Here is a 15,624-nt window from a genome sequence, read left to right as displayed (position 1 = left end):
GGTGGTGTTGAGCGACCAGGTAAGATCGTCCGTTATGTGCACTCCCAGAAACTTGGTGCTCCTAACTCTCTCCATGGAGGAACCGTGCATGTACAGTGAATAAAAGGCAAGATTCAAGATCTCCTAATTATTTGCTTTAATTTCTGATATGGCTTGTGCAAGTACATCTAGCTCTCTCCACATGGTCAGATAGGCAAAGAAAATATTGAACCAAGCATAAAGATGCCAAGTATATTAGTGATAAATTTGATAAAAGATGAAAACTCTAAAAAATCTTTAATCCAATTTTCTTATCGTAGCTTTATGATGATTATTTAATAATTTTACCTACTAAGTTAAATCATATCAGATTCTAAAAGAAAATACCACATATGGCTAACAACGTAGATTTTGTTCCTGAGGAAATGGTACCCCAAGTAAAGGTCCCACAAAATGCCTTTGATAAAGTATTGCATGCAATTGTATTACTTATAATTATAATGGCATTGATTCAAGATAAGCCACAAAATAGCTCAGAAATTGGCTTAAGTTAAAGTACAGAGAACAAGCCACGGGAGGGATACTTGTGTGGGAGGAGTTGCCATTTTTAATTTAATGCCTTGGGTACAGAATCATGTAGCCTATAAAACCAGAGAAATGAAAGCAGCTGACTGTGTTAAGAGACTGAGAAACACAATATGTGATAGATAAATTAGTTCACTCTTAATCCAGATAAATTTAAACTACTGTGTAAATGGTAAAATTGAACGACTGAACACGGAAAAACACTGAAACTTAGATCTACAAGAATGAATGACCCAAGGAATTAGTAGGCTATTGCTTTTTACAACATCAAATACTGGGAATCAATTAATAAAAATGCTGAATAAAGAACCTAAAATAGAAAGTTGCAATAAGAAAACACTGAAGGAACATAGGAAGTTAAGAAGCACTAGGGAATAGAGTTACAGGAATCAATAAAAACACGTATTTACATCATACCTTCAATGAAATAGCATCCTAAGGTGTTTAACAGGAAATTACTAAACAAAATTGAATCACACAAGGCTAGGATGTGATGAAAAACTTGGTCGAAGATTTAACTGTGTCTTAAAGCAACAGGACAGAGAGGCATCTGCATCAATCTAATAAGTGGTTCAGAAAGTTCTCAGTTCCTGATAAGTAATGAATTTCTGCACTGTGAAGTAAGTTTATGTCCCATCACACAGAGAACCATCCCTTCACACTTCATATTACAGCCTTACTCCACCATCACAGAGGTTAGCAATTTTCCATTTGCCTGAAGTCTTATGGCCTTAATAGGAATTGCTCATGAAAACAAAATCCAAGTCACTATGATTTATTTTATTATATGCCAATTTTTAAATTGCCTCAATGGCTGGGGAAGCAAAAAAGACTAAGTTCAGCTGAAAGATTATTAACCTGAAATGCTAATTGTTCTCTCTTCACAGCTGCTGCTTGAAATGATAGCTATTTCCAGCATTTTCTGAACATTTTCAGCTTCCCAGCATTTCCCATATTTTACATTTACGTTATCCAATGACTACTGAAATTAGTATTTACAAATTAAAAAATAATTTTACTTTATTCTACCAAACCTTAAATTAAATAATAGATAACAGTTAAGTCATAACTACAACAAATTTATCTACCATTAATAAAAATAATAGATCTAAGATGACACAATTGTGAAATTAGCTTGATAACTTCATGGGAAATATAACAAATAATAGGTAAAGATACAGAGCTCTACAAAATATAATCCAACCTCACAATGCCAGAATCAAACAGCATGTCCAGAAAAATAAACCTCAATGAAATGAGAACATGTTCAGACAACTTTGGCTTCCAACGAAGAAGCAATACCATTTGCTGGTTCACTAAGAAAGCATTTCAATTAAATTGATTTATAAACAATGAAGTACTCCTCGAAGCATTGTCAGTTGTTTTAATTTAATTTGTTATGTTATTGCTCTTTTGGATACACATTCTCAACAATGGCTTTCTGAATAATAACATAAGGAAATAGAAGCAAGAATAGATTCTATTCCACCATTCAACAGGACATAGGCCAACTTATTCCCTATAGCTCTCGATTTCAGTCCAAAAACCTATCTTGGCCTTGAATATATTCAGTGATCACTGCCACAGCACTCAAGGTTAGAAAAATTCATTACCTTCAATGGACAATTCATTACTTAAAAACTATTCTTCCCTAGTTCCAGATTCACCCATCAACAGAAAAATTCTCTCAGCATCTTATCCTGCCAAGGCCAAACTTCTAAACATCAGTGAGTACAAGGCCAAACAAGTTTTATAGCTCTATCATCGCTAATCTTTATTCAGAAAGCAACTCTCATCTTTGGAATCACCCTAGTGAACCTTCACAAATTTGCCTACTATGCAAGATCATCTCTCCTTTAAAAAGAACACCAGAACTGCACACAAAACATCAAACGTGACTTTGCTGTGCAGTTATAATAGCACTTCCCTGTCTTCATATGCCACAAGTTTAATTTTCCTTCATGACTTTTTGTTAACCTTCATGTTCAAAGACAGTCAGATTCCTCAGTAACACAGCATTTACGTTCTCTCATAAACAAATCCTCACACTACTCTTCTTTCTACCAGACTGCATAACCTCAATATTTCCATTCATCATAGTTCACAAGCTTATTGTTTTGACCACACAACCCACCCTACTGATGAATCATTCTTTTCAGTTGTTATTTCTTAACATAGTACCTATATATTTGTTGTGAATTATGAATTATCTTCTTAAATGCCTCCTGTTTGTATTTTCTATTGTTTGCATGATTTGTATTTTTCCCCTCTTTCTCTGCACATTGGGTATTAGTCTTTTTTTAAATTGTGTTCTTTCAGGTAACTTGCTTTGCGGCTGCCTGTAAGGAGACGAACCTCAAGGTTGTATTATTTATACATACTTTGATAATAAATGTACTTTGAATTTATCCATTCCTCATATATTGCAATCCATTTCGCCAGTCTGCTTCAACCCTCTCTGCTTTCATGACTCTGTAATTCCATTTGTTTTAAGACAAAAACTCTTGATCAGTGTCGCAAATTCAATGTGAAATTCAACCAACAGTATGATCACTTGTATCCAGATGACCATTCAATAGTTTTAATTCTGTCCTATTACAACACATTATGTGATATAAACAGCGTGTTCCCAATTTGCTTTCCAGGACTTAGTATTTGAAGTTTAAGTATAGTGATGTTGATTGAAGATAACAATTGGTCAAGACTCGAGAGAAATCTGGGAAGCCTCAATCTATGGTGTATGACTCTGTGACTTTAAACCAGGAAATCAATTTTTCTGTTGGGTGTTTAAAAGAAAATACAAGCAGGATGATTGTGTGTGGCTGTTTAAATACAAGAAAACATTTAAGCCTGTCTAATACAGCTTTCAAACTGTTCAAAACTTTTAACAGGATGCATTACTGGAGAAACTGTAGTCCCTCAGGCAAGGGAGGGCATGAAATTATTCTTTTTTTTAAATTCTACATACAAATGTGTATAATTTTTATTTCTTAAATTCACTTCAATATTATTGATCTTATTAAAATATAGCTGATATGGTCCTGGGAAAATGCATATGTAATATGTACATGCAGAAACCCAAAGCCCGAATGAAATAAAATCAATTATGAGGGGTAAAGATAGGATAAATGCAAACAGGCTTCTTCCACTGAAGGTGAGTGGGACTATAAACAGAGGCCATGGGTTAAGGGTGAAAGGTGAGTTTTAAAGGGAATATGAAAGGAAACTTCTTTCAGACAGGATGAAGAGGTCAATACTCCCCAATGCCATTAGGCTTTACAATTCTACCGCCAGGACTTAAGAACTTTTTAAAAGCTATTATTAATGCTTTTTGAGATAGTGATTTAGATGCATATCATATTTTTTACTGAGTTAAGTATTGTATGTAATTAGTTTTGCTACAACAAGTGTATGGGACATTGGAAAAAAAGTTGAATTTCCCCATGGGGATGAATAAAGTATCTATCTATCTACTCAGAGGGTTGTGAGAGTATGGAATGAGCTGCCAGCGCAAGTGGTATATGTGAGCTCAATTTCAATATTTAAGAGAAGTTTGGATAGATACATGGATAGTAGGGGTATGGAAGGCTATACAGGTCAAGGGAGGAAACATTTTAAATGGTTTTGGCATAGACTAGATGAGCTGAAGGGCCTGTATCTGAGCTGTACTTCTCTATGACTCTAATCAACTATCTGTTTCTTAGGCCAAACACTTCTCAACAACCCTTTTAGGTCAAACTGCATGATCACCAGTGCTAGTCAAGCAATCATTTCGTAAACATTTCACTGTGTTGACTTTCTCTCAAGCACAAGAAGATATTTATACACTCACATGTTGATGCTGTACTCTTACCCGTGAAAAATGCAAAGCTCTTACAAGAGTTTTAATTAGATATATAATATTATAGCACCGCAAACCCTAGGATGAATTTCAGATATTACTTCCAGATAAAAGGTCAGTACACTTCTGGAGTGTACAACATTGACTAGTATTGGATTACAGTTATCTGTTAAATACTGTACATAATCAGGAACCATTTTAAAAAGTCTTCCAAATACAAATACTAATAAGTCTTAAAACAAAACCACATATCATGACTGTAACAAATGTGGAATTCTAAGCCTCGATTCAATAAACAAAAAGAACAAATACATAGTTTGCTCTTGCTCACTGATACAGTCGAAGACATCAACCCACTAAACTGAACACAGAAAATAATATATATTAAGATATTGGTTATGTCCAGCTGCTGGGAGTAGGAGGATGTCAACATAGAACGCCAAATAAAAGTTTAAATGCTAAACTATCCAAGCCTCACACACAAAATGCTGGAGGAATTCAGAAGGTCAGGTAGCATCCATGGAAATGAACAAACATTGAACGTTTCAGGCTGACACCTTCTACAGGACAGGAAAGGAAGGTGGAAGGTGCCAGAATAACGAAGTGGGTGGAGGGGAAGATGGATAGCTAGAAGATGATAGGTGAAGCCAGGTGGGTGGGAAAGGTGTACAGCTGGAGAGGAAGGAGTTTGACAGGAAAAGAGGGTGGAACATAGGAGAGAGGGAAGGGGGAGGGGAACCAGGGGGAGGTGATAGGCAGGGGAGAAAAAGCAAGAGGCCAGCGTGGGGAATAGAAGATGAGGGAAGGCAAGGGATTTTTTTCCTCCCCAGAAAGAGAAAGCGATATTCATGCCATCATGTTGGAGGCTACTCGGAGAGAATACAAGGTATTGCTCCTCCACCTTGAGAGTGGCCTCAATGTAGCACAAGAGGTGGTCATGGAACAACATGTTGAAATGGGAATAGGAATCAAGATGGTTGTCCACCAGAAAATTCCACTTTTGGTGAATGGAGTGGAGATGCTTGACTAAGCGGCCTCCCAATTTATGATGGTGTCCCACCAATGCAGATACAACATCGGGGGCACCAGATACAACAGACAAACCTGAAAGACTTGCAGGTGAAGTGTTGCGTCACCTGGAAGGACTGTTTGGGGGCCCGAATGGTGGTGAGGGAGGAGACAAATGGGTAGGTGCTGCTTGCAAGGATAAGTACCAGGAGAGAGATTAGTAGGGAGGGACAGATGGACAAGGGAATAACGGAGGAAGCAATCCCTGCAGAAAGTGGAAAGCAGGGGGGTGAGGGGGAGTAAAGATATATTTCATGGTAGGATCTCTTTGGAGATGGAAGTTGCAGAGAATGATGTTTTGGAATGCAGAGGGTCATGGAGTGGTAGGTTAGAATAAGAGGAACTCTATCCCTGTTACATTTACTCATAACTAAATTACTTACAGAAAGGAACTACACACAGTTATAATACTGCTTACCAAAAATATAATTGCTAAACTCAATTATTCCCTTAAGGGGAGGGGGACAAATGAAACTGTGAAGTACCGATCTAATATCAGTCATACTAGGCTGTTCTGTGGATCCGTTAATGAGTCATAAAGCTCGGCAGATTCCCGAGAGAACATCTTAAATTCATCACTTGGCTGGAGAAACACAATGGATATTTCAGAACAATATATTTCATAGTTAACCCCTTTCTGAAAACAACCTGACTTGTCACTTATATATTAAGTTTTTCAATATATACATTTGAAATTTTTGTTTTTTTAAATGTGTATTATTTTACAAACTAAGTAATAGAGCATGTAGGCAAGTGAAGCTGACTGGTTCAGTAATGTGCTTTTTTAAAAAAACTTGCTCTTACTGTTATCAGGAGTCTACTATTGGGCATGAAATCATCTCCTATGACTTACACAGTAACAGGAGGAGGATAGTTTTGCTTAAATGACATCCAAACAAATAGTATAGCAGCTGACTATTTTTTTTAAAAAAGGTTTCAGCAACAATGAAGTAAACAATCTAAATTAAAAGATTGTGTTTGAAAATGCGCAAAATAAATCCCTCATTTAAAAATCAATGGCAGTTTGAAATATTGATCCAAAGTAAAACTCCAGCATGAATATTTTACTTTGTTGAAAGTTAACTTGTGATTTCTTTTGTTTTCTTATGTAACCAGCAAAGTGCTTATTTTGTGTTACTTTGCATGAAAAGCCAATTATCAGTCATGCAAACAGAAACAATATCGAGCTTCGACACGGTTTATAAGACTATTCAAGCCAGGTAAGGGCTTGCCAATTTACGAAAAGGTTTTGCTTGAAAATCCTTAGAAATGTCTCTGAAATATGTCTGTTGACCGTACCAACCAGCCCATATAACCATCCACTTTCATTCACATGGCTTCACAACACTGTGGACTCAACCAACGAGTAGCAGACAGAATGTGTTTGGGTCAAAGAGATCAGATTGATAGTGGAATATGAAAATGGAAGTACAATCCTGTAAGAATCAGTGCCAAAACTTTGCTGTTCACAACTTACAAACTAGATTGAAATTGTAACTGATAATTGAAAATAAAATACAGAACTGAAACTGTTAATCAATAATGACCATAGGATGGCCTTAACTAGCACAAGCAAATAATTGGCAAATTAAACTCAATACATAAATAAGACGAGCACCATCGCATAATGCTTCTTTTCCAAATCCACAATACTCACATCCCTTCTCACAGCACCCATCAATGCAACACCTACCATTTTACTTCTTCCCACCATTTATGGGCCCAATAATACTTCCAGGTGAACCAATAACTTCCTTAAACTTATTTCAATTTCAGTTACTTAACTCAGTTCTCACAAATTGGGTTCGTCTACATTTCAAATTTCCAGAGTCTGTCATTTCTTTTGATTTACAAGTACGTAAATAGTTACGAGATAAGAGACTAAGTATTCTGCAATATAGAAATTACCTCCCAATATTCCAAAGCCTTTCTACAATCTAGAAGGCATACGTCAGGACCATGATGGAATAATTTACACATTATCTACAATCCTAAACATCAACTCTGTCCCCCATACCAGGAAATATATTATTTCACCATCACCAGATGTAATTCCTGGACTTTCAAACGGGGACATTGCAAGTGAGCTTTCACCAAACAGACTGCAATAGTTCAAGAACGTTGTTCAGCAGCAACTTCACACAGGAAACAAATGCTGAGCTTGCCAGCGAAGCCCACATCTCAAACACCGAATAAATAAAATTAGAATGAAGAATGTACAGTTAGTACTCTGACATAATGAGGTTGAAATATAAGGAAGTCTTGCTGTATTCACACAGGACTCTGCAAAGACCAAATCTGAAGCACTCTATGCAATTCTGGCCACTGCAAAGGCAGGATACATTTACCTTGGTGCAAGTTGCAGCACCCATCCACCAGACTGATTCCTGGGATGAGCGAGTTGCCTTCTGGATCAGCAAGATTGGCCTGTGCCCTTTGTAATTCAGAACAATTTTATGGATACATTTTTGGTTCTGAGAGATACTGACTAGATAGATGGAGAAACTCGTATCTGTCCAAAATTTAGCCTTGGATATACATACTCGAATAAGCAGACTCCATGGTTCTCTAGGTAGTGGATTCCGAATGTTTATTATTTACTTTGGCTTTAAGGTTCTCAGGATCAGAGAACAACATTCAGGACTGAGATGGGAAAGCTCCTTAGACTCTCGTAGCTCAGTCAAATCCAGGGCCATGACCAATACCAATCGAAAAAGGGGAGGGGGAGAAGATCAGGAGGCAAAATGGATTTAAGATACAAGACCAACAATAATCTTACTGAATAGCCCACGCCTGCCTCTAATTTCATGTTCTTATGCATCAGCTTTCACCAAGGCCTAATGCTGCAGACAAATAACACTAATTTGCACAGAGTTTTCTTACTTTTGCTCATAATTACATTTGGGGTGGAAGGGACCTTCCCAGATAAAATCCCCACACAAACTTATTTTAAAACACATCCCTATAAATGTACTGAGTGAACACAAAAATACATTATTTCCATTTGTTCACTAACTAGATTGTAGCATTCATAAACTTTTATTTTTCCAAACTGAGAGCTTCAGCTGCAACTTTCACATATCCCACTCCTACTTTTAATGTTAATGATACAGTACGTCTGGAACGAGAAACTCAAATCAAGAAGTGCCAGGAGAACAACTCCGAAGGGGTTTTTTTAAGGAGCCCTGATTTCACAACTGATATAGTACAGCTACAAGAGTTCACACCAACTTTAAAAAAGAGATCAACAACCTAGGAGTTCATTTATATTTCTTGATACTATGGGCATACAATATTAAGAACATATCGATTAAAGATGAGGAGGATAGGGAAGAACATGCAACAGGTTATTAATAAAATCTTCCATTTAATAACCTTAAGTGCCTTCTGGAAACCCAAATACCACCATTTAACTCTTAAGCCCCATGTCATTTACTTTATTTGGAGATACAGCTTGGTAACAGGCCCTTTTGGCCCAACGAGCCTGCGCCACCCAATTACACCCATGTTACCTATTTGCCTAACCCATACATCTTTGGAATGTGGAAGGAAACTGGTGCACATGGAGTAAACCCACATAGTCGCAGGGAGAACATTAAAGCCTCCTTATAGACAGTGCCAGATATGAACCAAGGATGCTGGCTGGCACTGTAGAAGCATTTCGCTAACCACTATGCTACCATGACACCCCAGTTCTTTTTCCAAGAACTCTAAAAAATTGTTCAAGCCAGATTCCCCTTGCATAAAACCATAGTGATTTTGCCTGATTAGCTTGAATTTTGTAAATGCTCTGCTATAACATCTTTAGTCTTAGTTTATATTATTTTCCTTATGTTAACCTAACTGATGTACTTTCTGTCTCCCTTTTTGGAGAATAGCAAATGTAACTCCTTTTTATAATCAAATGGAACCTTTCAGAATATTAAGAACAAATCCATTTCACTAACTACATTCTTGAAGACAGTGGAATGAAATCCGTGAGGAGCTGGACACTTGTCAGCTTGCAGTTCCAATATTTTGCTCAGTACCACTTCCTCAGAAATTGTAATTTCTCCAAGTGTTTTTTCTACCCCCAATTTACAGTATTTCAGGTATGGTACTTGCATACTTTACGGTGAAAACATATGCAAAATACCTGCTGAATTCTTTGCTATCTACTGTTTTCCACGATTAATTTTGCAGTCTCATTTTGTTAGTCTTTTTAAAAAAGATCAGTTGAAACATAGCATGTGTTTTTACAGTTCTACCAGCATTACTCTGTTGTATTTTCCATTTCAGACCAGTTTCACTCTAATTTTTCCATTCTTGGCCAGCTTTACTCTGTTTTGCTTCTTTACGTCTGTTTATCTGGTCATTCTTTGTGGCTTCTAAATTATGTCTAATCTCCTGACCTGCCATTCGTCTGCACAATTATGTTTTTTAACCTCATTACTTTTTTTTAAAACTTGTAATTACCTACAAATGGTAAATCCATCCATGCAAGTTTTATTTCTAGTCAGAACATATCCATTGTGCATGCTGAAAGATCTTGACTCCTGCATCCAAATTGACCTACCTTAACCTAACTAATTTACCAGGTTTTAGCTACTTGTTTTCACTTATTTAAATTACCAATCTTCAACCAATTCTATTCTTGCTCAAAGTAAATATGAAACTTACGTCATGCTACGATCATTGCTACTTTGTGGCATTTTCAATTGGACATCACTAATTAAGTCTATCTCGTTGCACAATACTGCTGGCAGCAAAACCTAGCTAACTCTAGTCTAGATAATTGTTTACTAAAAAAAATTACTGGGTGTATTCTATGAATGTGACATCTAATCATACTTTATCCAAGTATTTATCCATTCTAGATGTAGACTAAAATCTTCCATGATTATTATAACATACCATATTTCTTCACACGGCAGACAGGATTGATGGGCTGAATCTATCTTCCATCATTTCCCTGCAAGCTCAAACATGCCCATTTAACACTCTTCTGATTCTCCAACCAGTTACCAGGTAAGTTTACAGAAGCCAATTATCTGACTGACCAGCACATCAGGAGAACAAAATGAAACCCAGAATGCTGAAGCAATGAAACAACTGCACTACCTGCGGTTCCACCGTGCCATTCCACAAGCCAAAAGGTTCCCATTATTTCTCCCTTTGTACTCTGTCCCACCATGTTTTGTGGGGGGTGGGGGGGGAGTACATATTACTCCCACAAGTGCCTTGAATTATTATTTCCCATTGCCAGCGATACAAACATTATGTCATAGGTCACCCAATCTCCCTTGCTCAAAGACCTTCACTGGTACCAGCAACCCAAGTTTGATTTCCACCGCTGCCTGTCAGGAGTTGGTACGTTCTGCCTGTAACCACGCGGGTTTCTTCCAAGTGTTTCAGTTTCCTCCCACAGTCAAAAAAGACATACCGATTGATCCATTAATTGGTCATTGTAAATTGTCCCATGATTAGACTGGAGTTAAATGGGGGATTGCTGGGCAGCATGGCTCAAAGGGCAGTAAGGGTCTGTTCCACACCGTATTTCAATAAATAAATAATGTTGGGTAGCCTTCAATATTCAGATCCCAAGACATGGCATATTCATGACTCTGTATTGGCCATCAGGTTATGTTTATTTCTACTTGCACTTTTAGTTCATGCGTTTTGCTTTGATATTATACCCATTCAGACAGTTTAAAATTTTTCCCTTTTAATGTTTTTATAATCTCCATTAGTTACTTTTAGATTTGTACTCCCTAATCCTGCCTATTAGACTTTTATCATTTCTTTCCCACAGCCCTGCCTCTAATCTTTAATTTAACATAATCTTTCCAAGTTAGCATTTGCTGCCCAACCTTACCTGTCCCAAGTGACAAATTAAGCCACCCCTTATTGGGTATTTAAGTATTAACCAAGTACTGTAATGCAAAGCAGAAATTTTAATAAAGCTGTAAAAATGTTGGATAGAAATAAAATAGTGAACCTGGTATCTCTCTTTTATTTTTAAATAGCCTGCTGACATCTTCCATGATTTTTTTTTCCCTAATGCTAATGTACAAATTACCAAAATTATTACATCACTCCACAGATACCTTCACAGTATACCACACAGGGATTTGATCATGTCATCTCACAACTATTGACCTGGAGGTAACAACTGAACTACCATAAAGTTCCTGAATGTGGCAATCAGAAAAAAAATTAAGATACAGAAAGCTATTTGCTCCATTGTGTCTGTACGCAAGTTTAAAAAAAAGAGCTATTCTATTTAAAGCTACCTTCCATTTCTTGGTCCATAGTACTGCAGATCATGGATCTTCAAGTACTGTTTAAATGGGATGAGAGTTTCTGCTTCTACTGCTCTTACAGGCAGCATATTCCTGATAACCAATCATCTGGTAGTTAAAAACATTTTTCCTCTTCTGTGTTCTAATCCTCCTAACAATCACCTTTTCAACTCAACTGCTAAATTAAATAACTCCTACTTATTTCCCTTGGCTCTCATCATTTTTATATACTCAAGTCTTTTCTCCTCCACCGCACAGCCACCCCTGCTTTCTCTGTTCCAAAGAAAACAATCATAACTTATTCAACTTCCTACAAAGCAACAATTTTCCAGCCCTGGTAAATAAACTTTACAATCATTTCAGATCAATGAGAACAAGAACTATATATAGTAGTCAAGCTCAGGACTAACTGGTATTGCTTATTAAATTGTAACAATGGAAAACAGATCTTGTGTTAACATTTGTTGCAAGAGTCTACTAAAAAATTAATTGTCCAATAAAATACTTCTTTGCTGCTACCCAGCAAATAACCACAAGATTCAGATATTTAGAACGGATCATCAAGCAAACTTTGACAGATAGAATTCATGAACTTACTTCCTGTTTTTGCATTCCTAATAGGAAAAACAGAAGGCTCCCTTGGATTCTTTTCAAAGGGCACAGCATTAACTAACTTTCTTACATGGAAGTAGGCTGCTGATTTCTTTTTCAAGCAAACATCACTCCATTCCACCTTTAAGAAAGCGTTCTCCTTCCTCATCCACAAATAATACATCTTAAAAGAATATTTTAAGTAGTTCTTCAACACAACAAAGCAATAGCACTGTGAAGTCCATTCCATTCACATTGCAAAGGAAGCTCTATATAATACAAAAAGAACCCTATCTACACAAAGGATTTCCATTTTCACTATCTGCTGTTCCCTTAGCGACTGAAGTACACTGTACTTATTAGCAAGCAGGAAAAGGGCTTGGCTATGCCAGTGGCATTATCTATTTATATTTACTGCAATCTCCAGTGATTTAAGGCTCTTGACAATCCAAGAACATCTAAACTGTGAAGATGCATACATCAGAATGCTCATCTGACTACAGCTCAGCATTCAACACGATCATACCCTCAAAACTAATCAATAAGCTTCAAGTCCTAGGCTCAATACTTCCTATTTCAACTGGATCCTCAATTTCCTCACTTACAGACCCCAGTCAGTTCAGATTAGCAACATCTCCTTCAAAATCTCCCTCAGCACAGGTGCACAAGACTGTGTGCTTAGTGCCCCCCACCCCCACTACTGTTCTACTCACTTTACACGACTGTGAGGCTAAGCACAGTTCCAATGCCATACTCAAGTTATGATTCTATGAAGTTTTTTGTATTTACTGTGATTGCCAGCACAAGAGATCTCAAGGGTTGCATATGGTGACATATATATACTTTGACAATAAATTTACTTTGGTGTTCCTGTTCTTCTGATTGTAGTGACATAATGTCTGTATTTCCACAAAACATAGGAGGCCAACCAGTCACAAAAGGCTAAATCATCATCCACATTAGCAATCATATTAATGGAGATGATTGGGGGGGGGCCTCATTTCAGATATTAATCAAATAGAGAAAAAAATTCTTAAAACTGCCTCTGCTTAGCTTCATATAATAGAACATCTCTCTTAAAACTCAACTCTGAAATTCAGAATTCTTTATCATTGCAGAAATTTAGAAATATTTGTTCAAGGTTACTTTCTCAATTAATACAACAATGCAATTGTGAAGGCAGAATCAAGTTGCTTAAATATCTGCATTTATTTTTAAAATCTGAATACTTGTTCAAGATTTCAAGCAAACATCAAAAATCGACACCATGAAATTTTAGGCAATGAAGTAGCAAAAGCATTTCAATTCCAATAGAACACTTTCCGTTTGTTTTCCAAAAGTAAATCAACAGCTAATGTTATTTAACACTTTGTCCCAGATGACTGAAGTTAATTACCTGACCTGCTATTAATTGGCTCCTGAGAGAGTCTGCAGTCCCAAAGAAATAAAAACTTACTTTTTTTTAAAAAAGTGAAGTTCAATTGGCTTTCTGCCACTACTAATTATATTTTACTGAACATCAACTAGGCAACACTCCAGTGTTCTTTTCCATTTCATTTTTAACTTCAATATACTATCCAACAGACCACTCCTCCCTCCATCCTCACTGTGCTTAGTTCACTCATTACACTAGCTATTCTTAACAATAGTGGTATTTATCATTGTCTGTCGTGCTAAAATGCATTAAACTGCTTTACAGAGTGAATTATTTTCTGGAACACAGTGAAAATGTGTTTACACATTTTCCAGAATATCAAAACCATCACATACTTCACCCCTTCCCTTAATCACACAATTCATGCAATTCACAATTTCAGTTCACTTCATCATTGTATCTGGCTTCATCTTATTCCTGTTACTCCTCAGAACTGGTTTCTCAGTACAATAGCTTGGTCATTGATGCACCATCAATAACTCTTGGAGACGTGAGACGAGATATAGGCTTTTATTGGCTGGAAGAAAGAACAAGCAGCAATTGACCACCACACTGCATCCTGGAGACTGAGGCCGGGGCGGTGTCCCCAATCGCCTTTATACCAGGGTCTGTGGGAGGAGCCACAGTCAGTGGGAGGAGCCACAGGAGCAGTCAGTGGGGGGGGGGGGGCGTGTCCAGACAGGTATATGTAGTTCACCACAGTCATGTATAAACATGACTGGGCTGTCAAAAGTACATTAAAAACATAAACAAAAAGGTCAAAGAAAAACAATCATTTGGGAAAATTATAGACTAAAGAATGCATTCATGCAAAACAAAATCTTGCAATTGGGTTAAATGAGAAAGAATGAATCCTGCATTGCAACCAAATGTTCTGATTATAAAATAAATGGATGGACCAGTGTTCTCTATTTCAATTAAAGAACATTCACAAGCATTAAGAACATTTGAATACGCAGCAAATTAAATGATCACTAGCAAATTAAATGTTCACTCCCAACTTAGCTGGTCACCAGTTCACAGCAGAATATTGAAACAGAAATGAAGTCTTCTTCCTGAAACAATGTTTACGGAGTCATCACAATTCTGCTTTAAGGTGAATTTTACTAATCCACTAGTGGAGGGCATCTTCACAATAGCAGAGCAACACCCATTAAAATGTACAAGAGAGGGGGAAGCAGGAAATGCAGGAAATGCAAGACTTGGAAAAAGATTATGAAGTGCCCAAGGGGATCATGGAAAGCCTTCCTACTTCTTAAACCCAGCCTCACAACAAACTACTGCTCTATAGCACACAATGCCTGATCCTACCAGTGATGATATCGTTTTAAGCATGAGGGGAAAAAATAGGAAGAAAAACAGACCACCTTACTGAAATTCAGCTGAGATGGACCAGTAACTATGAAGTAATGCAGATTTTATTCAGAAAATCTAGTGTTTGTCTAAACAGCAATAAAGACTAAATGGAACGCTGGTCTTTGCATGAAGAAAGTTAAAACAAAAAAATGAGGAAGTGATGCTTCAGGTTCAGACAACCTTGATCAAATCCCATGTGGGGCTTTGCATTCAATTTGGGCATTAAACTTCAGGAAAAGTGTACTGCCATGGAAAGAGTATAGTGGGTCCCAGGTTCGAATCCTGCCGGCTCCCTTGCATGCTTTCCATCCACACCGGGATGAGCATCAAGCTAGCAACCTGGCCTCATATACAAAAAAACAAAAAAAAATGCTCAAGAAACGGCAAAGTTACTGCCCAAAGCACCACAAGGCACAGAAAGCAACAACATAGGAAGAGTGCAGCACAATTCAACAAAATGATATGAAGGTATATATTTATAAGGGTTA

General features: G+C 37.1%; 1 protein-coding gene across 6 annotated transcripts in view; it reads right to left on the bottom strand.

Moving 5' to 3' along the window:
• The window catches only part of kdm2bb (lysine (K)-specific demethylase 2Bb), a 231,775-nt gene that overhangs the window by 194,001 nt on the left and 22,150 nt on the right, over positions 1–15,624 (bottom strand). The gene's annotated exons all lie outside the window — the stretch shown is intronic.

This window comes from Hemitrygon akajei, chromosome 14 (assembly GCF_048418815.1).
Source record: "Hemitrygon akajei chromosome 14, sHemAka1.3, whole genome shotgun sequence".
NCBI classification, from domain to species: domain Eukaryota; kingdom Metazoa; phylum Chordata; class Chondrichthyes; order Myliobatiformes; family Dasyatidae; genus Hemitrygon; species Hemitrygon akajei.
The sequence above is the reverse complement of the archived record's forward strand: the minus strand, read 5'-3'. Positions and strand labels throughout refer to the sequence as shown.